The sequence below is a fragment of the Gallinula chloropus genome (genome assembly GCF_964237585.1).
Source record: "Gallinula chloropus genome assembly, chromosome: 7".
NCBI lineage: Eukaryota > Metazoa > Chordata > Aves > Gruiformes > Rallidae > Gallinula > Gallinula chloropus.
This window is the reverse complement of record NC_140092.1, coordinates 14,657,390-14,668,902: the sequence shown is the minus strand read 5'-3', so window position 1 is coordinate 14,668,902 and position 11,513 is coordinate 14,657,390.

Sequence of the window (11,513 nt, the reverse complement as noted above, 5' to 3'; positions counted from 1 at the left end):
AAAGTCCCAATCAAGCTTATAAAAGTGGGAATTTTAATTATAAAATCCTGTTGCAACAAATACTGTTTCTTCAGTACCCTTCCCCCCAGAGAAAGCCTTTATGCCTTTACCCAATGGAATAAAATTCAACCAGTCCCATCCATTGGGAAGAAAATCATCAGGTCAAGACACTCCAAATTCAAGATCTCTGAAGAGAAACAAATGTCTATGATAATGTAAAACTCTAAACTTACAGTACCCACTATGGGAGAGAGTAATCTCACTTTGTGCTGACACTGTCTCCATTCAAGAACTGATTCTTCTAGCAGCGTACTTTAGTGGTAAAAACATTAATATTTAAGATTCAAGAGGTCTGGCTAAGAAGTCTACCTTAATTAAAAGAACATTCTTTTAAACTAAAAACTAACAGCATCTGATTGTTTCCAACTCCCCCTCTTCTGAGCTAAGATAACATAGGGTGTGCCAGGCCTACAGGCTCATCCAAGAGCCATCTCTCCATATTGTCACATCATCACATCATCTTTTACTCTTCCTTAGCACTGTGGCAGTTAGCAAGCTGATTAAAGAGTCAATCCCTCCCAAGGGTAGATAACCTGATTTTGTTAACACTGGAATAATTGTTTTTCCTCACCTCTTTTTTTCCCCTGAAACGATATTGCAGTTGGGTCTCTGCAATCAGTTGGGCAGAAGAGAGAAGCAGAGGAGGAGATGCTATTCTACATGTTTCTATGATCACAGCTAATAAAGCTTCTGTCACGCCTGTCCTAAATTGTACTTGTGTTATTACACACCTGAAGTCCCTACATCTCCAAAACCACCATAATGAGTGGCAACAAACCCAATATGAATGACATTTTGGGGAGTTAGAAATATTTTCTTGATCAAGTTCAAAGTTAAAAGATCAAAGTTAAAAACTTTGTAATCCAAGTTCATACAGACTGCTGTGGGACTCCTGCCTTCTGCTTCTGGTAGAATCTAACACTATTACATCTTACAAACAAATTATGAAAGAATATACTCTTATACACAATTCACACACACACCAGCCAGATGCACAGAATGGCAAGAAAAAAACCACACATCTCACTTTATTTCACAGATGACAAATGAGCATTATCTCTTTTTCCCCATAAAGACATAAGCCTTTCAGGCATGCACAGCAGCAGCCCTATAAACTATTATTTTTCATTTAGCTACTACAACAGGCACCTTTCTGGGTTTTTTTGTTTGTTTGGGGTTTTTTTGATCAGGGCACTTCTTTCCAAATGTTCTACCTCTGTTGTGATTTCTACAATCTGCCTATTTTGTCTCAGGAAAAGAGGTATGTATTAGCTAAAGGCACCCTCTTTTCTTTACTACTCAAACACGAATACATTAGGTACCGTAACCAATATTGCAGGTGCAGATTGAAAGTCATAGACAGTAATAGAAAGTAAAATAAAGAGGAATAAAGAGGTCTTAATGGAAACCCCAAATGCCAAAGCCCATTCTAAATAAATCTTCAAAATGGCTCGTACAGGCTTCCCTGTGAAATATGGGAGAAGGATAAAATGAGAGGAAGGAAAGGAGGAGAGAATAAACAACATATTAGATTGCTGTTTGGAGTCTGAAGAGGGAGGAAATGGGATGGGGCAATATGGAAAAGCCTGAGGAAGAAAGGTCTCCATTATTAAAATGTTTACCTCCTGTTGGAAATATCTCTAAACAGTCTGGCACTAAAGCCTCCAGGATTTGCTCACTGCAGAATGTGCCAAAGGGAGATTTCTTTCAGAGCAGACTGGCTGCTTCTAAATTATTGCCTCGTCTAGAGCAGGAGTCCAGATGCCAAAATACTGAGTGGCTTAAGCTTGCTCGGCCACCAACCTTGCTGAAAAAGCCATACTGTCTATGCAGAGTGCCTCAATGGCAGCCTTTGCTCACACAGTTACTATCTGTTCCTGCTTCTGGAAAAAGCCACTGAATACACCTCCTCCTACACAGGTCAATAAACACAAATGAACTTTCTGTGCCAATTTAGACTCTTATGGAGCAGCTGTCTTGATGTAAAGATTCGTTAGCACCAGCAGGTTTCTGTTGAAATACGGGGCAAAGCAAAACCCTCACCATTTTGCGCAGAGGACCTGGTATGATGCCCTTGGTCATAGCCCAGGGAAAAGCACCTGTAAGGGAGAAAACACTTCCTAATGCACGCCTTCCTCATCCTGGTCAGGGCACTGAGGACACAGACACATTGCTTGCTCCTAGTGTAAATCTCAGACCCCAGTCTTTCCCCAGTTCACCACCAGCTGCAAGCCCAGGTTTTCCCAAGTGTAAATTTAATTCAGGTTTCTGTACAGGTGTGTTCTTCAAACAGAAAATCCTTGAGAGGATATGCATCTTCTAAAGAACAAAGCCAAACCTTTGTATCACTGTGGACCACACTGTACTATGCCAACATTGGTGAGCTACTGTCTAAACGGTCAGAGACCAGAAGTGTCAGGGTTGGCAAAGAAGCATTCGTTTTGTTGGGGTTTTTTTTGTTTGTCTGGAATTTTTGTGGGTTTTGGCTTTAAGGTATTGGTCTATTTTTCATACTCCTGCACCTAGGAAAACAGATGTCAATGGAGACAAGTCCAACTAAGCAGTCCTGAGAGCTAACAAAACAGGGCGATTTTACACCTACCATTGTTTTCCTCTTTTCCCTTCCCCTTCAGTAAGATGCTGCTAACTTAAGGTCCAACACCATATGGTGAGGGAACAGTCATTGAAACAAACCATAAACCAACATCCCTCAGTGCTGTTTTGAAAAGGACAATCCAGGTACATTCCCTCATCTTTTCGGTAGCTGGGATTTGATGACCAGAAGTCATTTTGGATATGACTGGCAAAAAAAGTTCAGGGAGGACTTTTTAAAACTTTAGTATTCAGCCAACTTGATTCTCACAGAAAACATTCTGGAACATTAATGGCTACTTAGGCAAGAAGTTAAATGACATGGAGAAGAAAAAAGAAAGAACAGTAATATAAAGACTTCTCCTACTGTGGCTGATATTATCAGTCTTTCTCTGACATGACCAGAAAGAAGGCACTATAATGAAATCTCAAGGAACTTTTTAATAATAAAAGTAGTAGAGATATGACAAAAATAAATACGGATAAAACATGTTTTAAAAATTCAAAGAAAATGTGATGAATGGAAAAACCCACAATAGTCGCACTGAACACCCAAAAGAATAACCCAAAACAGGATAAAATTAATGCTCCTCAGGCTCCATCCACAACAAACCAATTGTCTTTATTATAAGCACCAGACCTATTTTCCAGGCTCCCAGCTGGGATATCTGCCCACCACCCCTGACATTTACGCACTTGTCCCAAGTCAGGACAATCCTCTGTTCTTCACTCCTCCAAGTCCTCCTGCCCCTTCCCACACCCCACACACCCCTTCTTGCTTCCTCTGGACCAGGTGCTGTCTTGGTTTCTTGCTGTAGTTGGCTGTTAGATGAAACATGCTACAACCCTGCATAGAAGCTAAAACCTTAGAGTTGCCTTACCTTATGGAAACGACAGGGCACAATGGAAGTGGAAAGCTGCTCCATCCCCACACTTATAGGGAGAAGCTAGGTCATTTCCTTCCCCAGAAAAAAACCCGCTCTGATTGATAGGTGTGGGAAGAATCAATTACTCTATTCGGTGCTGTCCCCAAGGCTTGGCATTCCAGAAGATAAGGTATCTCCCCAGCAGGACAGACGAGCTGAAATCAGTACTAGCCACTGTGTGACTAACCTATGAGACCTTCCTGGGGTTGTTTATCACCAGTTAAGAATTTGAAAAAAAAAAACTTCTGCCAGGAAAAGAAGGCGTTTCAGGCAACAGCTGATAAAAGATCTAATGAAAAGCATCACGACAACTGCCCATGAAATTCTTACAAGAAAGCGTCAGTTAAGAAAATATTCAGGGGATGGCTGCCAAAATCCAGTCTCCAAGAAGATCTTGTTTTTAAGAGGAAATGGAAGAGAAACACTTTCAAAGAATAAGCTTCAGAAATGGAAAAAAAATAAAGGTTGAAGTGATATGTGTTCACAGATCAATCCAGGCTGGAGGGATAGGTATCCAACAGAGTTTCTTTGCTCAAATAACAGATCATATTACTAAAAAGAAAAGCTGACTAATGATCTGAACTTAAAGTAAAAGAGCATTTAATATTTGAGAGTTCATGAAATTCTATCCACAGTAAACATTCACAGGGACATTTCTCTTTTTAAATTAAGTTTTACAGATCTACATTCTAACATGCAGCCTTTCAGAACTTGATAATTATTAGCCCGGACGGCTTCGACATACACATATTTTAAACTCATGCTCTAATGGCAGCTCCAAAACGCTCCCAAACAGTTAAAAAAGGGGAAAAAAAACCCCTATTGGTCTTAAAGATGAGCATATCACATTGAAACAACAGACAGTGAAAAGTCAAAATATTTTGTTGCAAAGGAAGTGGTAATGAAGTTTCAAATTATAGAGTTGTTCTTGAGGTCACAAAAATATTTTTGGGAAAACATTCTTGAGTGATTGCTAATGATGCCCCTGACATTATTTATTTAGGGTCAGATGAACTAGGTGCTTTTTTAACAAGCAAGACAGAACTAACGTCCTATAAAGAGCTCACAGTCCAGTCTGATAAGTAAAAGGTGAATAAAAAACTATGCAAATGCGTAGGACTGAGCAAACAAAAATGCCAAACTCAGCATAGCATGAGTCTCGCTTTGCCAAAGACTAAAAATATGAACAAGATAGAGGCCTCACAAAACAGCTCAATAAAGGCAACAGAGAATACTGTGTAAATTCCTTCACAGTCTATTCACACAGAACCTACCACCACAATGAAGACTGTCCCAAGCACCTATAGATCTAAAATTCATACATAGTTTTACACCAAGTAGCAGCAGCCATGGATAACTAGCTGAAGTATGCCTCCAATGTAATTTCTTAAACGTACCCTCTTGGAAAGCTGAAACCTCTCACAGGATTACCTTGCTTTGCACTTCAGCAACACTCCATTTGAATGGGTCTGTGTTCCACAGTCTCTTGCCCTGTCAATTACTGAGCTCCACTGAAAAAACCTCTACGATTTAGCCTGCTGAGATGCTTTTTAAAAAAAATAAATACAAAGACAGGCCATTCTGAGTGTACTCAAGCATGCCCCTCAATGGCTATTCTCTTCTTGTGCACACAGCTGAGCGTTACGGTTTATGTTACCTTTGACCCCTCACCTAAACCACACTAATAAATAGCTCTTCATTATAACAGCAATAAAACTTAAAGATTAAAAACTCTGGATTCACATATAAAACTCTTTCAAATGTCCTCACATGAACCTAAATCTTAATGCTTAATGAGCCTTGGGGCCCGTTTCTCTCTCAACTGGAGACATGCCAGCTCCGTGATGCTGATAGTGTTTTGGCTTTACAACGCAGAGCCTGAAAACCGCAGGAGAACACCAATCCCTGCTCACCTCAAGGCACGGGTCACATTCAAAACTCCAAGTAAGCCTATGAAACTCAAATACCTTCTTAGTTTCCAGGAATAGGAAATTCAATCAAAAGCCTAATTAAGCATAAGAGGCTGGGCATCCACTAACTTCTCCAGTGAGGTATCTGTCAAGGCAAGAGCCTCTGCACTGTACACTATGCAGCCAAGTACTGAACTGATGCCAGACCTATACCACTGACAGACAAGTCAGATAATATATCTGCAAAGTCCTACAATACACAAAGACAACTGAGTATCTGTTTACCCCTACTAGGTCTCCAGAACTGGCATGGCAGTTTTACATAAGTGACATTAATTTGCAAGAACAACTTGATTTTTAAACAGCCAAACAACTGAAGCACCATCTACACAGTGAAGGCTGTTCTCCATACCTAACGGTTCCAGTGACTCAGAAGACAAAGTTTTACTATTCTGTAGCATTATACTGCCACTGATCTGGCATGGATCCAGCCCTTGCTGAAAACAGCATTCACCACAGCCTGAAGCTTGGTCAGATGCACTATAACCATGATGCAAGCCCAAAGAAACTCTGCTCTCTGAGAAAAAGCAGCTCATTCATCACCAGTGACATGAAGGACACAAGCCACAGAGATTTCTTATTTATACAAGAAAATTATTCTCATGACAGAATAAATGATAAATTCCATTAAGTAATTATTATCATTTTCAGCTCAGACAGCTTTATAGCCAAACTTCAGTTTTTCTTTACATACTATTAAGATAAGCTATGTGCATGACTACTCACTTTTTTTTAAATTTGAGTAAAACCTAAAAACTTTCACACTTGAGAAAAATCACAATTTATTATGCCTGCATTTACTGCTAGAAATTGATTTACATGCATACATACAACAGACACACAGCTCAGCTGTTGTACCTGCAGAGCCCAAAGTATTACAATCATGATGCTGTTGGACTCTACTGCAAAATCAAATCATTTCTACTGATATATAAATGCAGATTCCACTTGATTTTGTTGTTTGAAGTCCTTTGCTTGGGATCCATGTGTCAGCTCTTGCTGCTACTCTTCTTTGTGGCTTGGTCCTAATCCTGACATTAAACTCTCATTACCACCAACACAAACTTTCAGGGTGGCTGGCCTCCTAGTACCGTTTGATTCCAGGTACAGCTTGAGAGAAAATACGATCCAAATTGCATATCAGAAATACTTAGAGATACACTGGATATAGATCACCCTTGGATGGTCAAAGCAAATAATTAACCTGCATTTTCCAGGTCTCACATCCCCACAAGGACCTTTCTAACTGCTGAAAGCCCAGTGGGAAAGAAGGAACCTTGCAGTAGCAAAGCTGGGCAAGGGGAGCCAGATGGCAAAGAGAGGAATGGAACCGCAGGAATAATTGGGCAAGGTTGCAGGAAGATGCATGCATCTTTGTCTTCATGCAGTAATTATTGAACTTAATAGCACTTGTTGCATGCTTAGAAATAAAAGCAACTTCAGCTTCCTTATCTGCTGTTTCAGAAAGGGAACTGAACTACCCAAATCACTGTGGCAGGCGGATGGGGACAACATTTTTAAATTCTGCAATCAATTTCCATTAAAATGTCTGAATCTGTAGAATAGGAACACCTAAGATGGCAATGACCAGATGTAATGTATTTCCAATTAATCCGCTAGCTTCTTATAATATCTGGGTCAAACTTACAAGTTATAGCTATGTAACAGGAAAAAAAGGGGGATGGGGGCAGTGGGAAAGAACTTGCAATGGAGTGGAAATTGGGGATTTCTATATTTCCTCCTATTGGTGTAATATACCTGCCTCAACTAGCCTTCCACCATGTCCCAGGAGGGCACATTTGCCCACCCACGCGGAGGTGTAGCCAGGAAACTCCTCAGTCTTTGCATATAAGAATTTAATACAGAAAGCAAGAAGTGAGCAATAATAGCCTACACCTTGCTATGATGTCCCCTGCCGAAATCACCATCTGCACTGATGTCAGACAGCTATGCTAAAAACCTGTGACCTCATTTCTGACAAACAGAAGTCGGTCAGTGGCTTCTCAGCACAGCTGGGTGAACAGTTAGAGCCAGCACTGTCAGGGCAGCTGCACAAGAGGCCTTTCAGACACCCAGAAAGAAGGGCAGCTTGTGTTACTCTCATCTGTCAGCTTGCCACTTTATGGCCTCCTGCATTGTTTAAATCTGCTCCTCAGCTACCGAGCTGAGTGTGCAAGCTCTGAAAGTGTCGTAATGAGGCCAGATCTAGATGCCAGCCGCAGTGTAAACACAACCAGAGAGGCAGGCACAAGGCCTGTGGGTGCCCGTGGTCTGCATGAGAGTGCAGGGCTGCTCTGCTCATCAGGCTGGTGGTCTGTAACACTTCCCTCCCAAGAGTCCAAGCTTTTGGCAGCGCACAGTTGTGTTAGTTTTCATTTATTAAAATACAGGAATAGTTGTTAGATGTGAAGAAATCATTTATAATCGGTGTAGTGATGTCTGTCTGAGTCTGCAGGATGTGTAGGCTGGCTATAGACACCAGGATCGCCTGGAGGGAAGCTTGGCACTACTGAGCCTAAAGCTCCAACATTCCTCCTCTAGACATTGCTCCCTCAAATATTAACAAATTAGATAAACCAGGCCACAGGCAATGAATCCTTCCATCTTCAGAAACCTGAGACAAATATAATTTCTTTCTTGCCTTCAGTAGCTTATCAGAGACTTTGAGATCAGACTGTCATCTACTTGAGGTCAGCTGTGATAAAAGCACAACAGATAGGAAAGAGGTTGATAGAGAGCTTAAATACCACTAGGTCTTGTTTGTGAGGTACCCAGATAGGTCTCTGATAAATGAGAAAACTTCTCTCTATAGAGACAATATTGTCTGTGGTAGCTTCACTAGCACTTAATTAACTATCAGTACTTTACCTCCTGAAACCTGCACTTTTTGAAGATAAGATTAAGAGCTCTCAGTGCTACCCCCCAAATTTCTGTTCAGTCCTTTAGTTTACAGCGGATGAGGAACCAGTGAGAAGCACACTTCTACTGTTCTATTGTTGGCATCATAATTTGTTCATCACCAGAAAGGCAAAATGAAGGCCGCATGGGTTGCTTTCTGGTTAGTGCTCTGTAGCCTACAGAGTTTTATCTACTAGCCACCTCTACCAGGAGCAGGATGCAATACAAGCATCATGGCCTCTCAGATTTGAGGCTGAGGACACAGATCTCTTCAGATTGTTTACCACCTGTGAATCAACGCAAACCAAAGGCAAACGATTTGTCCAACATCACAGAGCAGTTTAGTGGCATAACCAAGTGGTGTCCCTTGACCTGATCTGCTCTAGCAGGTGGTTGGACCAGACGAGATCTCTTCCAACTTCTACCATTCCATGATTCCGTGACCTGCTTTAGTGGAACTGACAGCCTTTTAAGAAATACATATTTATGCATTTCATTAACAGAACATTAGTTAGCTAAGATGTACATCTTAAAGATTTATAGCATTTAAATCAGACTACCTCTGTGTACTTGCAGATAAGATTACAATCTAATCTTGAAACACACATCCCTTATTTTTCATGCAACACAATTCAACCTTAACATTTAAAGAGCATGTGAAATGATTCAGCACACAGCACTTCCCTTGAACACACAGAGGAGAGAGATCTTGTGCAAGAGGCAACCCTTAAATACAAAGAGGTAAGCTACATGCTCCTTCCGAGTTACGTAACTTTTCATCAACAATAACAACTACTTCCCCACTCCCAAAGCCACTCCTCAGCAAAGACATGCAACTACAATCAAACCAGATCGTATCATTTCCTTTATGTTTGGGGTTTTTTTTTCCCCTTTCACAGCTAGAGTTCAAGCTGTCTGACTAATGACACCAGTAAGATATATAACGGTATTTATACAGGTAGGTTTCAAAACTATTGTAAGCCACCTGGAGTTGAGTTACAGGATATTAGCTCAAATCTACTGCTGGAAGCAGGTTTCAAGTTCCAGTACCTTTCATAGTATAAAACAGCTGATCACCACAATGGCCCAGCTAAACATCTCAGGAGATCTGTTTATAAATTTCAATATGCATTCAGTTCTGTACAAGCTTCATCCTGCTGGCGTGCAGGGACAGCTTTTACCAACTTCAGTGACAACCATGCATGCCCAAAGAAAGTAATTGGTCCATACAGGTGATTCAGATCCCAGACTCCTGACATCCTTCACGGAATTCTCTTAATGGGTATTAGGGCACACTCTTCCAAATTGCTCTTAAAAGTCACCAGGGTTTGGCATCTAAGCCCACAACAAACTTTTGGAAGACTCTGCCTAAAAAATAGCTAATAAGACCAGAGAGAAACATCCAAAAATTAACTTGCATCTCTTGTCCAAAAATTACAAACCACATCATTCAAATACACCTCTAAGTAAAGTTTAGAGGGTGCCTAACCTTTCCAGAAACTGTAAAAGCGTCTGAGTGCCGATGGCATCCAGATGGCTAACCCTTGACAGTGCTCGGACCTGGACTTGGTCCAAAACACCTCACTGCAGAGATGTGTGCAGGCAGGTGTGGAACACAATTTCCCAACCTGTGGTTAACATCTTTAAATAAAAGGACAGCAGAAAGCAAACATATTTTTGCTTTACGTAACTCAGCTACGGAGCTGGGGTGGGGTGAGGGAAGCGCTTTGCAAAACCTGTTTTCTTTAAGCCGCATTTCAATCCTCACCATAACAATAGCATTGGCACTGAAATGATACTGCAGCGAAATACCAGCGTGCACAATGTCAAAACTCCCAAAAGGAAACCAACAATTGGACTTGCTAAAGTTCCTTTCAGTTTTAGTTAAGATTGTATTCAAGGCTCAAAACTGTGAGGTGTTACTTACTCACACAGAAGAATGCCGTTTTCTAATCCCGAACGAAAATCTTTCTCACCAAAACTTCTGCCTGTCACTTGCTGCAAAAGAGTAAGGGGAGACAGAGGAGGGAATTGATTAGCAGGTAAACTTTACAAGAGCAATTCGTAACATTCAGTTAAAGCACCTGCTGCATTGGAAACATCTGAGCTTTACAAGTTTTGCCAAAGGACTAAGTCGTGTCCGTCGGCCAGCTTTCTCCTTCCCATTTCATCGATCTTTTTAACACGGAGAACAAAGTATTTGCTCTGGCTTCTGCAATTACACATTATAGCAAAGCTGTTTTCTAGAAGTAGAAAACCAAAACCTATAACCCAAAACATACAATGTAATCTCCCAAATATTTTTTAAAAAATTCTATAGCAATTTGATTTTAAAAACTACAGTATTTAGACAAACTATGTATTTCTACTGCCTTTTTTTCCCCCCCTACCACGTCAAAATCTTGTACTGGGCTTGAACTTCTGGCCTTTAACTTACCACCTGTGTAGAATAAGCTAAGGTAATTTGAAGCACTCGCATGAGTTACAGCCCTTCAGACATAGATCACAATACTCCTGGTCATACTAAGTGATATGTCACATCAAGCCAACTATGAGTGTGAATACAAACTTGGAGGAAGCTGAGGTCTAAGCCCCTACTCACAGCTGCAGGCTGTCAGGGATGCCCGGCCCAGGAGGTGCATTCTGCATTACAAGCTCTTAAGCCAGCCTGTGCTGCTTATGGACGGACCATCTAGGAACCGTCTAGGAATCCCAACCTCGCCCGAGGGTGCCGGCAGCTACAAGCATGACTGAACCCCTGTTTATGAGTCACTGCCACGTTGACAATGGCTTGCCATTCATCCTCAAATCATTCTCAACAGATGATGTGTTCACTTAAAAGAATACTTTTTATTACCACCACCAAAAGTATAAAAATAGTTGCTATGTTTAGAAAGCACCGAACAGAAACAAAACAAAGCAAAACAAGCCTGCCTAGTTTTTAATTGTCCTCCAGGAGGTCTTCTCCTCACCCAGCCAAAACATTTACCGGATGCTTATAGAGTTCTCATGGCTTGCATCCAATCTTTCAGCAAGACCCTTGCTCTGGGCGTTGCTTCCACTGCAA